We start from the raw sequence: 11787 nt of genomic DNA on the forward strand, positions 1-11787 counted from the left end.
AATTTGTTAAAGTGTTATCATGGTCAATCCTATACGAATTCCAATAAGTACATATGCAAATGATTTCTGACATCCATGTTCCATCTAGTTCAAGAAACTGAACTATGAATCAATTTGAAATCTAATCTTCATTAGTCATTGTTCGTCCAACCATTCAATGACCTGGATTAGAGATCCTTTTGTGATTCAATATTCAAGTTAACTTATGGGAGTTTCTTTATCAAGGAATCCATCCTTGATATCCTATTTGATTAGTTTTGAATCACTTGGACTTCATCATTTAATACTAAACCATGATTAAATAATATATGAAATATAATTTCATAAATTACAAATTTTTAAACCAAATGCTTTCCAATTTATGGGCCTCTAACCCAAAACTAAAACATTTAGTTTTTTATAGATGTAGGCCTTTCACCCAATGCTGAAAACATCCATGGAACTCAACCTTGATTCCATTTCTGCATATAAATGTTGTATCTCATTTGTTTCAGAGGTTTAGTCTATCATACTTTGCTATTATTAGCATCTTTTCTATCGAATGCCTTTTGATGTAATATGAAAGATCTATGAATATGTTTATATAATGATATAGTCTTTCATTGCTGTTAGAATGATTCTCATATTTAAAATAGAAAAACATCCAGATAGCAGACCTGTGATCAACCTAAGTTCATTGAAGAACTCCCAATAAATACAATTCCCTTTTATGGGTTCTTAGGAAATAATGAATTCATTTCAATAATATAGAATTGCAAATGATGCTTCCCTTTTGGAATACTCCAACCAGTTCACAGAGATGTGTGAGATTCATCTTTTGAATGGGAGATTGGAAACTTATCATTGATTCAGTTTCCCATGCATCATATATGGTTTTGAACCTATGTTACCACCTTTTAATCATGACGCTTAATTACCCATGTATGTTTGTGGTTTTCCTAACAACTAGATCCAACTTTTTCTTAGGCAAATGCATGTAGCATCAAAAATTTAGTTCATCTTCATTTACTATCATCCTACGTGTCCAAATGTATTGGATGTTCTTGATAATATTCTAATGATCTTTGATTTTAGATCAAGAGAGATTGGTATAAACTCATCATGATCCAATACTCACGAGTTATCTTGGTGATCTATACATCACACCGTACATGATTGATTGTAATGCGAAAACCATTCGATATTTAAAATCTGTGCATGTAACTTTTAGCTCATTCAGTTTCACGAGATACCGAATCTTGCTACAATCATGGAATTGCCGTGTGATATAGGTGAAGGTTTCTCTTCAAGTTCCTTCATGTTTAACTTTAGTAATAACAACCTATCTTTACACTTAGTTAAGATATTCATTACTTAGACACTCATATGGGTTGAGAGTCTCTTTTGAGTCTCTCATTCGTGTTTCATTTAGTAATTACTTTTACAGAATCCAAACAATGCTTTAGATCCTATCCAATAGATCTTTGATCCAATATGATCTAAGTTTCGCCATGGTTCTAATATTGACAAATACTCTCAAATCCAACTTGTTAGAATTTGAATATCATTTTCAATAAAGAGATATGTATCTCATATATAGAACCATTAAAGTTGACTTAGCTCCCACTAAAATCTTATCTGTGGCATTGTCGATTAGGCCATATAAACACAAAGTGCATGGAAAGACTTCAAAAGAAGGGAATTCTAGAATCATTCAACTTAGAGAAGATTGATCAATGCGAGTCTTGTTTACTTGGAAAAATGACAAAGCGACCTTTCTTAAAGGTGGGAGAAAGAGCAAGCGAACTACTAGAGCTAATACATACGGACGTATGTGGGCTTATGAGTACGAAAGCTAGCGGTGATTTTAGCTATTTCATAACGTTTACGGGATATGGCTATATTTACTTAATGAAACACAAGTCTGGATCGTTTGAGAAATTCTGAGAATTTCAAAATGAAGTAGAGAATCAACATGGCAATAAAATCAAAGCTCTAAGATCAGATCAAGGAGGTGAATATCTTAGCCACGAGCTTGATGACCATCTAAAAGAATGCGGTATTCTTTTTGAATTGACTGCTCCAGGGACACCTCAATTGAATGGAGTGTCGGAACGGAGAAACAGGACCTTACTTGATATGGTCAGGTCAATGATGGGTCAAGCCGAACTTCCTTTACAATTTTGGGGAAATGCATTGCAAACAGCAGTACTCACACTGAATCGTGCTCCATCAAAAGCTGTTGAAAAGACTCCATACGAATTATGGACTGGGAAACTTCCACAGTTGTCTTTTCTAAAGATTTGGGGTTGCGAAGCATATGTCAAGCGATTGATTTCGGACAAGCTTGGACCAAAATCTGACAAATGTTTCTTCGTTGGGTATCCAAAAGAAACTAAGGGGTATTACTTCTACAACAAGTCAGAGAACAAAGTATTCGTTGCTCGTGACGGTGTCTTTTTGGAAAGAAATCACATTTCCAAATTGACAAGTAGGAGAATAATAGACCTCGAAGAGATTCGAGACGAACAACGAACCAAGAACTCTTTAGAAGTAGTTCAAGTTGAAGAACCTCCAAGGCCTTCAGAAGAGCCAGTGGGAGTAGTTCCTTAAGACGTTGTTGCCCCTCGTAGGTCACATAGAACTATGGTTCAGCCGGATATATGGACAGGCGTCCTCTTGACTGAAAACTTAGACGTTCTCATATTAGATAGTGATGAACCTATAACCTACAAGCAAGCTATGACAAGCCCAAGCTCCACAAAATGGTTAGAGGCCATGAAATTCGAAATAGACTCCATGTCTGAAAATCAAGACTGGGATTTGGTTGGTTTGCCGGATGGGTTTAGACTTGATAATGTTGTGATTAGACTTGATAATGTGAATCCCATACCCCCTACAATTATTGAATTGGATGATATTGAGGATGAAATAACTTTCTGGAAATCTGCAGTTGTTTGCTATGTTTTGGGGGCTAATCCTCCTCAACATGCCATGGAGGGTTATGTCCATCGAATTTGGGGGAAACTGGGGATTGATAAGGTGGCATTGGTTGGGAAGGGACTGTTCTTAGTTAGATTTTCCACTATGGAGAACCGCCAGAAGGTGATCAATGGAGGTGCTCAGTTTTTTGACTCAAAACCTTTGATCATTAAACATGGTCTGAAGACATCAATTATGCAAAAGACCTAGTTAAACAAGTTCCTGTATGGATCAAACTACCTAGTCTTGAGGTGAAGTACTGGGGGGAGAAGAGCTTGTTTAAAATTGCTGGACAGGTTGGACATGCCCTTAGGGTTGATCAGGCAACTAGGAATAGGGATAAGTTGATGTTTGCCAAGGTTTTGGTGGAGGTCACATTGGGCCAACATTATCCCAAATCCATCCAGTTTGTGAATGAGAAAGGTACATTAATGGAGCAAAATGTAGAATATGATTGGCTCCCGATTATGTGCACTTCTTGTAAGGGTATTGGTCATGCTAGCCGAACCTGTTCCAAAACCAACAATCCCATCAAGGCTAATAAACCTATAAAGAAAGTTTGGCAACCTAAAGTTGTTCAGAGAACTAACCAGGAGGCTAAACCCACATTAGAGCATGCCACTGATCTGGTGGTTAGCACAATTGATATAGAAGGGTTTGTGCAGACTACTTCTTTCAGTAGACAACACTGTAAGCAACTGAAACCCGTTAACACAAGGAACAGGTTTCACACATTAGTGGCAATGGTGATGATGAGGATGACACTGAAACTGTGGTTAATGGGGATGGTCTGTTAGATCAGGGGTTGATCACCCCTGTCTCTAATGGATAATAACCTTTGTTGGAATGTGAGGGGATTGAATAGAAGAGCCAAATAATCTGAGGTAGGGAGATTCATTAATTCCCACATGGCTAAACTATTTTGTCTCCTTGAAACAAAGGTTAAGGCACCAAAAATGGGTGATTTGTACCTTAACATCTGTCCTGGATGGAACTTAACTACCAACCTGAGTTGTTCTTCTCCAGGTAGAATAATCCTTCTACTTTTGATGTAAACATAGTGTCCATGAGTATCCAGCACATTCATTATTCTATCAAACCAAAAAGTACTGGTGTTGGGTTACAGAGCACTTTCATCTTGGGATGAATGGAAAAAAATGAGATAGTGCCTATGTGTGACTCGCTAACTCACATTGTTGATCACTGTAGTCAACCATGGGTAATCATGGGGGATTTCAATTCCCTAATGGAGATTGAAGATAGAATTGGAGGCCCTGTCAGACTTTGAGATATCCATGTCATGAGAAATTGCATGTTCTACTGTGACCTCACCACTATTAAAACAGTTGGTAGACAGTATACCTGGAATAAAAAACTAGAGGGAGAGGCAAGACTTTTTTCCAGAATTGATAGAGTCCTATCCAATGCTAGCTGGATGGATCTATTCCCTACTGCTCAGGCTAATTTCCTTCCTGAAGGAGAGTTTGATCATAGTCCTATGCTTCTTAGTTTCTACAAAAATGATAAATTAAAGAGACCTTTCATGTTCTTTAATATGTGGGCTCATGCTGAAAATTTCCTTGACATTGTGCAAACCAACTGGGAGAAACCTGTCTATGGTTGCACCATGTATAGAATTTTGCAGAAACTTAAATGGTTGAAGATAGATTTGAAACAGTTGAACAATTCTGGGTTTAGTAATGTTGAAGTTGAGGTTTCAAGACTCTACTCAAACTTACTACATATCCAAACTAGATTGCATACTTCCCCTAATGATGGAAGCTTGGCCAATGCTGAAAAAGTAGCTGCAACTGAGTATAAGCATGCTCACAGTGCCTACATTTCTTACCTCCATCAAACAGCCAAGATCAATTGGTTGATTCAGGGGGATGAGAACACTAGAGTGTTTCATCAAAGCATAAAGCTGAGAAGAAGGCACAACACCATTCACTCAATCCAGAAAATGCAAGGGGACGGGGTCACAACAATAAATGGAGTGAAGGAGGTTTTTACTCAGTTTTAGTCATACATGTTATGTACTCAAATGGAACAAAGAACTCATGCTAACCCTGTGATTGTAAACAGAGGTCCAAGGCTTACTGAGTCTCAGAAATCTTTGTTGGACCGCACCTTCCTAGTGGAGGATGTGAAGAAGGCTTATTTCTCTATTCCTAACCACAAAGCCCTTGGTATGGATAGTTATAATAGCTATTTCTTCAAAACTGCTTGGCATATCATCAAGGATGACCTTCATAAGGCTATCTGAGAATTCTTCACCACAGGGAAGATTCTCAAAGAAGTCAATGTGACTTCAATCACCCTAATTCCTAAATGCCCAGTTCCAGCTTTTGTGGGTTATTTTAGACCAATACCATGTTGTTCTGTCATTTACAAGTGTATCTCAAAGCTTCTTTAGAGTAAACTTAGAAAGGTTCTCCCTGAGTTGATCTCCCCTAACTAAGGAGCCTTTGTCTCTAGTAAGTCTATCCTACACAATGTGCTTATTTGTCAGGACATAGTGAAGATGTATAACCATGCTTATACCCCTCCATGTTGCCTAGTGAAAGTTGATCGACATCAAAAAAGCATATGACACAGTAGAGTGGTCCTTCATTGAGGAAATTTTGATTGAGCTTGGGTTTCCTACTTTCTTTGTCAACCTAATTATGACTTGTCTTTCAACAACAAGATATTCCCTTCTTATTAATGGTAGCCCTTGTGATCTGATTCAGCCTAAGAGAGGTCTTAGACAATGTGACCCCTTCTCTTTACTCTGTGTATGGAGTATTTCTCCAGGGCTATGCACTGGTAGAAAAAACGCCTATTTGCAGCGCGCATAAATGGGGCTTGAGTTTTTTAGCGTTGTAATTGTGAGGGCTGTAAATAGTTGACTTTTATTCGCAACGAACAAAAACGCTGTGAAAAGACATTAATTGCAGCGCGCCTGGTTTGACGCGCACTGCAAAAAGTACCTATTCACAACGTTTTATTGCAAGTGAACACTGTAAAAAATGTTTTTAAAGGAAAAAATTTGACAAAAGTTGTATCCTTCCTTAACAATGAGTGCTGCGAATAGTCTATTTATTTTACAAAAAAAATATTGCCGTAATACATTGGTACTAGGTGCCAGCCTCTATAATGTCATCATCTAAAATTTGTAGTACACATACATAAATAACCTCCATATAACATCCATAAATAACCTCCATATAACATCCATAAATAGAATTGAGTAAAAGAGTTACACCATTTACACATTTAATGTGAAATTCCATCATTTTGCTATGGGATGAAATATTAAGAAGAGTTAGATTATCAATTCCGCCACTGTCTATTGACCATCCTTCAACCATAAATCCATTAACTGCTTCATTAAAACCCCTGTGAAACAAATTTGTAGAAACAAACTTATAAGTATTTAATCTCCTTTAATAGTCTAGTACAATAGGAACTGAGCAAGTAGTCAACAATAATAACTACATCATTTCAAAATATGAGTAGTTTAGACTTTAGAGTTCCCAGAATAAGAAAGAGATTTTACAAATATTAACTTTTATTTTTATGGTTACATCTTTGGCCACTAACACAATAAACATGCTTAATTGAATTCACTCTTTCACACCATTAACATCGAAAAAAGGATGCAATTTCTTACTATGAGCCGTAGTTGTTTGAAGAAACCCATGTGGACAACTTCAACAGACATGAATTTTTTGTGGATGTTTGAAGAAACCCATGTGATGATGACTGATGATTTGTGACTTGTTCTTTTGCATGAAATGTTCAAATTGAACTACAATAGTGGGGCATGTTTGATAGGGATTTTGGGAGGACGGACGCTCAAGAGCCAGACCCGAAAGGTGGAGTTCCCCAGTGGGACAAAGCAAGTGTCAAGGAAATGAAAGATAAATTCAAATATGTTGGATTTTTCCCCTGCCAAGTACTTCCCTAGTTCTAAATGCCTTCCTTTCACACTTGAAAGCTCTTCAAGTGCTTTTCAGAAAATGGTGGGGTGAGATTGCAATACAATAGATACTTGGATAGTACTAGTATGATGTTACTTTCTAGTCAAGTTATACTTAAATTCATGTCTGCTTTACTTCCATTTATATCTGGCATCAAAGGAGGCGTTAGAGATTTAAAGGAAGCTATTTTCAAACACTTTTGTTTTTGGAGATTATGACTGCTTTAGATATCATAGTATTCCACTAACTTACAGTTACAAATTTACAATAAGCTTTCTTTTTAGAGACATAGGTAATGAAATGCTTACTTTAACAAAGCTTGTTCTTAACTCTAGACTTCTAATAAACATGTTGAGGTAACTATTGTTTTGGTTGTGTTGTGTGCGGTTTCAAAATAGATAATATTGGTTATTGTTACTTGTTATATAAGAATTTCAAAATTGCATTTCTGTTGCTATAATTCGAGTTTCTCTACTTGCAGAATATAGAGCTTTTTTACCTGGATGAGAGTCATTGCAACCGTCCCCAAAGTGCATTTCCAAGCTAATCACAGATCCTTTAATTTCTCCCTTTAGATTCACAATGACACCAGCATTATCTGCAAACCCAACCCATATGAAAATATCATTACAAGCAAAGAGCAACATGTATATTACCAAGCTAGCCGCACATAAGAACAAAAATACCAACAGTTTACGACAACATAACTTGGAGAACATGAACCATGTGGAGTGGGGACATAAATATGTAATATCTTGAGTGTTTTTACATGCAACAAAACCAAAACAAAAATCATATACCAGGAGATAGGTAACACGATGACACAGTCATCATCATGATGTTTAATCCTGGGAAAATTTGCTTTATGCTTCCAACAAACAAAGAGACTAACCAACATGCAGTCACTCGATCTAAGAATCAAAGAAGCAACTGAAGCAAAATATCTAGCATACATCTAGGTTTCTAACCAATTAAAAGGGTGATTGTTTTCAAATTAGGCATAAATATACACATCTATCCTTTATTACTTTACAGTCAGGGATAGTAAAGATATACGTAGTTATACAATTGATTTAGTTCTACTTACAGTTCAGATGAATATTTTGAAAGATCTTTCTCCTTTTCTTTAGTGATGGGCAAATTGTTCATTTGTCCACAAGTAGTATGAAATTTCACCTGTAAAGCACATGATAGGTTGACTTATTCACAGCACCAAGATTATCCAAGTTCCAGAAATACAAGAAAAGTACATGTTAAATCCCCCCCCCCATAAACACACACATAAGTCGGACATGGTGAGCATATCACTATATTATTATTCGAGTAATACAACCCAAACATTCATTGCTGATTTATCTTAACTTGCTCCTAGAAATATACTTAACGTCCCCAACAAGTAAGCATTTAATTCATCAAATAAATGAGAATTAAAAGCTTTTAGACTTGATTCTAGTGTTCCAGATCTAACTTGTATCACTTTCTTTATGGATTCAAAACAATATAATTAACAAATGGGCACCTAAAGGAATTTTATGTCATCAGGTTTATCAACTTTGCCATAGAACGACGAACTTGAATTGTATTAGGAGGAATCTGGAAAAGGAAAATAGTAGGATTTCATCAATTATAGAATGAACCTGATGGATCCCGTTGCTATGCAGTGTAAGTTTCTCCAGAACCAAGCTAATTTAAAACTCTCATCTATGATATCAGGGGCTACCATCAACCAAGAAGCCGATGCAGTGGAATGGAATTGAGGCACCACACCCAATAAACTGTCTTCTATACTTCTATCATCAGTTTGGGGCATTAATTTATTAGTTCGCCTTTTTCTCGCAGCTTACTTGATATTTGATCAATAAATGAAGGCAGTAACAGCAAAACGGCATGTCTATAAATTTTTGTAGTAGAAGAATTAGGAATGTAGACAAAACAATGGCAGAAATTAGATGATTAAAATCAGATATTCCTAGCCAGAAAGTGACCCCACACAAAACAAACTAAGCATCATTAGATAAAATAGATATGTAGCAGGTGGTGATGGTATTATGGTACTAGTCAAGGAAACTGGATAAGATATTGACAATCTAGAATAAGGAATGAAGACTATACCTACGTCAAACTTCTTGGGATCGATGTCTACACCAATGATCCGTGAAGCACCTGCAGTTTTAGCACCCTCTGCAACCTGTTGATGTAGTGTGCAATTAGATCATCAATAAAAGGGAATAAAATTCACTTAAATTAACATAAATAGGTTCACTAGAAACTTACAGCAAGGCCTATGGTTCCAAGACCAAAAATAGCAACGTTGGATCCAGGCTCTACCTTTGCAATGTTCCAGACAACTCTAAGACCTGCAGGAAATAATGGGAATATTAAAAACGATGTTATTCCACTAGTATGAACCCTAGTTTGGGGGATGGGTGGAAATTCAGTGCATTAAACAAATAGGGACGTCCATTTTTATTATAACTAGGGCAACTTTTTAGGGACGTATGGGAGTATAAGGCATAAGCTGCATAACCTTGTTGATTTTCTACCAAGTTCAGTCGTACCTCCTTGCATTATCAAAACAACGTGTATGCTCTTTAACAACAAGATTATGGAGCAAAACTCTAAAAGAGTCCTAATGTCCATTATCAAACTAATCAATACTTCACTAGGATATTACTAATAAAAAAACAGTATTCAATCTCATACAATGATGGACTGTTTTTCTAATGAATTTTGTGTTTTAAAAACTGGAAACGACAAAAAAGGATATGAAGTTAGTTGCACTCACTAAGACCTACAATCAAACAAGTTTGAAAAGATGGAAAATACACTACTTAATCCTTCGTGTATCAATTTGCTTTCAGATGAGACGACAATTATGGCACTGTTTCTTCGTTCATAAAACAAATATGAAACTACTAAACCACATATTCAGCAATAAGTCAAATTCTAGTTGAAAATTAAACTTTTTAACTTAGTTCTAATTACACAGAAAGAACAGGTGAAGATAGGTACCTGTTCTGCAAGCATGTGGGCCTTGTCAGCAGCACCACCACAGCTAACGACATTCAATTTATCACCAACAACATCAAAACTGGCCTTCAATGCTTACAAATCTGAAGCAAACTCCTAGCTTTACATAAATTGACAATAAAAAAACTAGATATCAGAGAACCAAAACTTTGAGAACGACATTACGCAATTGCACGGGTTAAAGCAAATCTCATCGCAGGTAATTCGAAAATACGAAAATCAAACAAATATGAACTTTGTGAATTCCAAATAAGAGACACAATTTGACCCCAAAACTCAACAAAATCAATCTAAGTAACTTCAAAAACCTAAAAAATTAACCCTAAATAACTTGAGTTAGTCGCTAAATCAATAAAACCCCAAAATTGTACATCAAATAAACAAGTCAAACCAAGAACAACAAATCAACCCTAAAAACAATCAAATCAACGAAACATAATAAATAAATTTAAGATCGAAGAAAAACAAAGAGTATGGCTTCAAATCCCTACCGCAATTGGCGAAGAAATGGTAGAACGTTGAGCATAGAAAAAGGTCGGTGTCTTTCTCTCTCTTCCGCCCTTTGTTTCTCTCTCTATGACCGGAATGGAAAGACTTAGCAAAAAATCAAAGAAAGATGAATCCATTAAAGATTGAGGAAGATATCAAGGAGAGATTCAGGGAGGGGAGGAAGAAGAATGTTAGGGTTTGAGAGAGAATTGTGAAATAGACGGAGAGTTCGAGAGTTTTTTTTTCAGATCTAGAAAGGGATTGCACTGCGGCGAAGTGCGTGAGCTGTAACTAAGTGACACGGTTGCAGCGTGTAGGGACATAATGCAAGCAGCGACTAACTTTTTATTTTATTTTTCCAATTTCTCGCAGCGTTCATTGCTAATAGTACGCTAATAATAACTCATTAAAGTCTGACCCGTGTTGACCAAAGATATTTTGCAACTTCTACTCATTACGTGAGCTGCAAATGATGGGTTGTAAATGAAGTTTTTTCTAGTAGTGATGTCAACAATTGGTGAACACCCTCACTTCCTGTTTCATACCAGGTATAGAGATCTTCATCTGAATCACCTTTGCTTTGCTGATGATCTCTTAATGTTTTGCAGAGCTGATCTTACCTCAATCAGCCTGTTATTGGAAGGTTTTCAGTTGTTTTCTAGCACTACTGGCTTACAAGCTAATCCTAGAAAGTCTTCAATGTTCTACTGTGGCATTTCCAGTACTGACCAGGAAGGAATTAGAGCTATTTCTGGGTTCAGTTTTGGGGAGCTTCCCTTTAGATACTTGGGTGTACCAATCAGTACTAGAAAACTACAAGCTAGTGAGTGTGAGCAATTAGTGAACAAAATGGTGGCTAGAATTAAAATCTGGAGCACAAGGCACTTATCCTTTGCAGGAAGAATGCAGTTGGTCAACTCAGTATTCATGAGTATCAGTGTGTATTGGAGTCAAATCTTCATTCTCCCTAAGCATTATTAGGAAGATAAATATTGTTTGCATAGCTTATTTATGGCATGGTACCTGTTAGGGGGGAAAATACCCTCTTGATGACATGTCCAAATGTGCCAACGTGGAGCACACGTGGCTGCCAGCCAGGCAGAACGATACATCTTGCCAACTTGCTCACAACGGTTAAGGAGGGAGCAGCGGTTACAAACCGATTGAAGTACGACCCTAATTTCCCCATTTATGTCTAATTATGTGCATTTAATATTTAGACGTTACATTTTGTTGTACAATGCCTATAAAATGGCTTAGATAATTCTGTTTGTACACAAGAAATTCCTCTCAATAATAATACTCTCACTTAAGCTTTTACGACTTACTCTTGTCACTTTGC

The 11787-nt window shown here is 36.6% G+C and overlaps 1 long non-coding RNA gene and 1 other non-coding gene across 5 annotated transcripts; both read right to left on the reverse strand.

Annotated features, from left to right (window-relative positions):
- Window positions 1-6128: 6128 nt before the first annotated feature.
- On the reverse strand, window positions 6129-10760 carry LOC110804439 (uncharacterized). 4 transcript variants are annotated; one of them, XR_008930131.1, is made up of 8 exons: window positions 10448-10760; window positions 9939-10056; window positions 9201-9283; window positions 9039-9114; window positions 8564-8716; window positions 8014-8102; window positions 7426-7524; window positions 6129-6342 (listed from the first exon to the last, which is right to left on the reverse strand). It is a non-coding gene; the product is annotated as an uncharacterized lncRNA (long non-coding RNA). The 4 variants fall into 4 exon arrangements; XR_008930130.1 differs by having other exon boundaries at window positions 8564-8817; XR_008930132.1 differs by lacking the exon at window positions 8564-8716 and having other exon boundaries at window positions 9939-10052; window positions 10448-10758.
- Window positions 7719-7857, reverse strand: LOC130466685 (small nucleolar RNA snoR137). Its single transcript, XR_008926854.1, has one exon. It is a non-coding gene; the product is annotated as a small nucleolar RNA snoR137 (small nucleolar RNA).
- Window positions 10761-11787: the final 1027 nt, after the last annotated feature.

The sequence above is a fragment of the Spinacia oleracea genome, chromosome 1 (assembly GCF_020520425.1).
Source record: "Spinacia oleracea cultivar Varoflay chromosome 1, BTI_SOV_V1, whole genome shotgun sequence".
NCBI classification, from domain to species: Eukaryota; Viridiplantae; Streptophyta; class Magnoliopsida; order Caryophyllales; family Amaranthaceae; genus Spinacia; species Spinacia oleracea.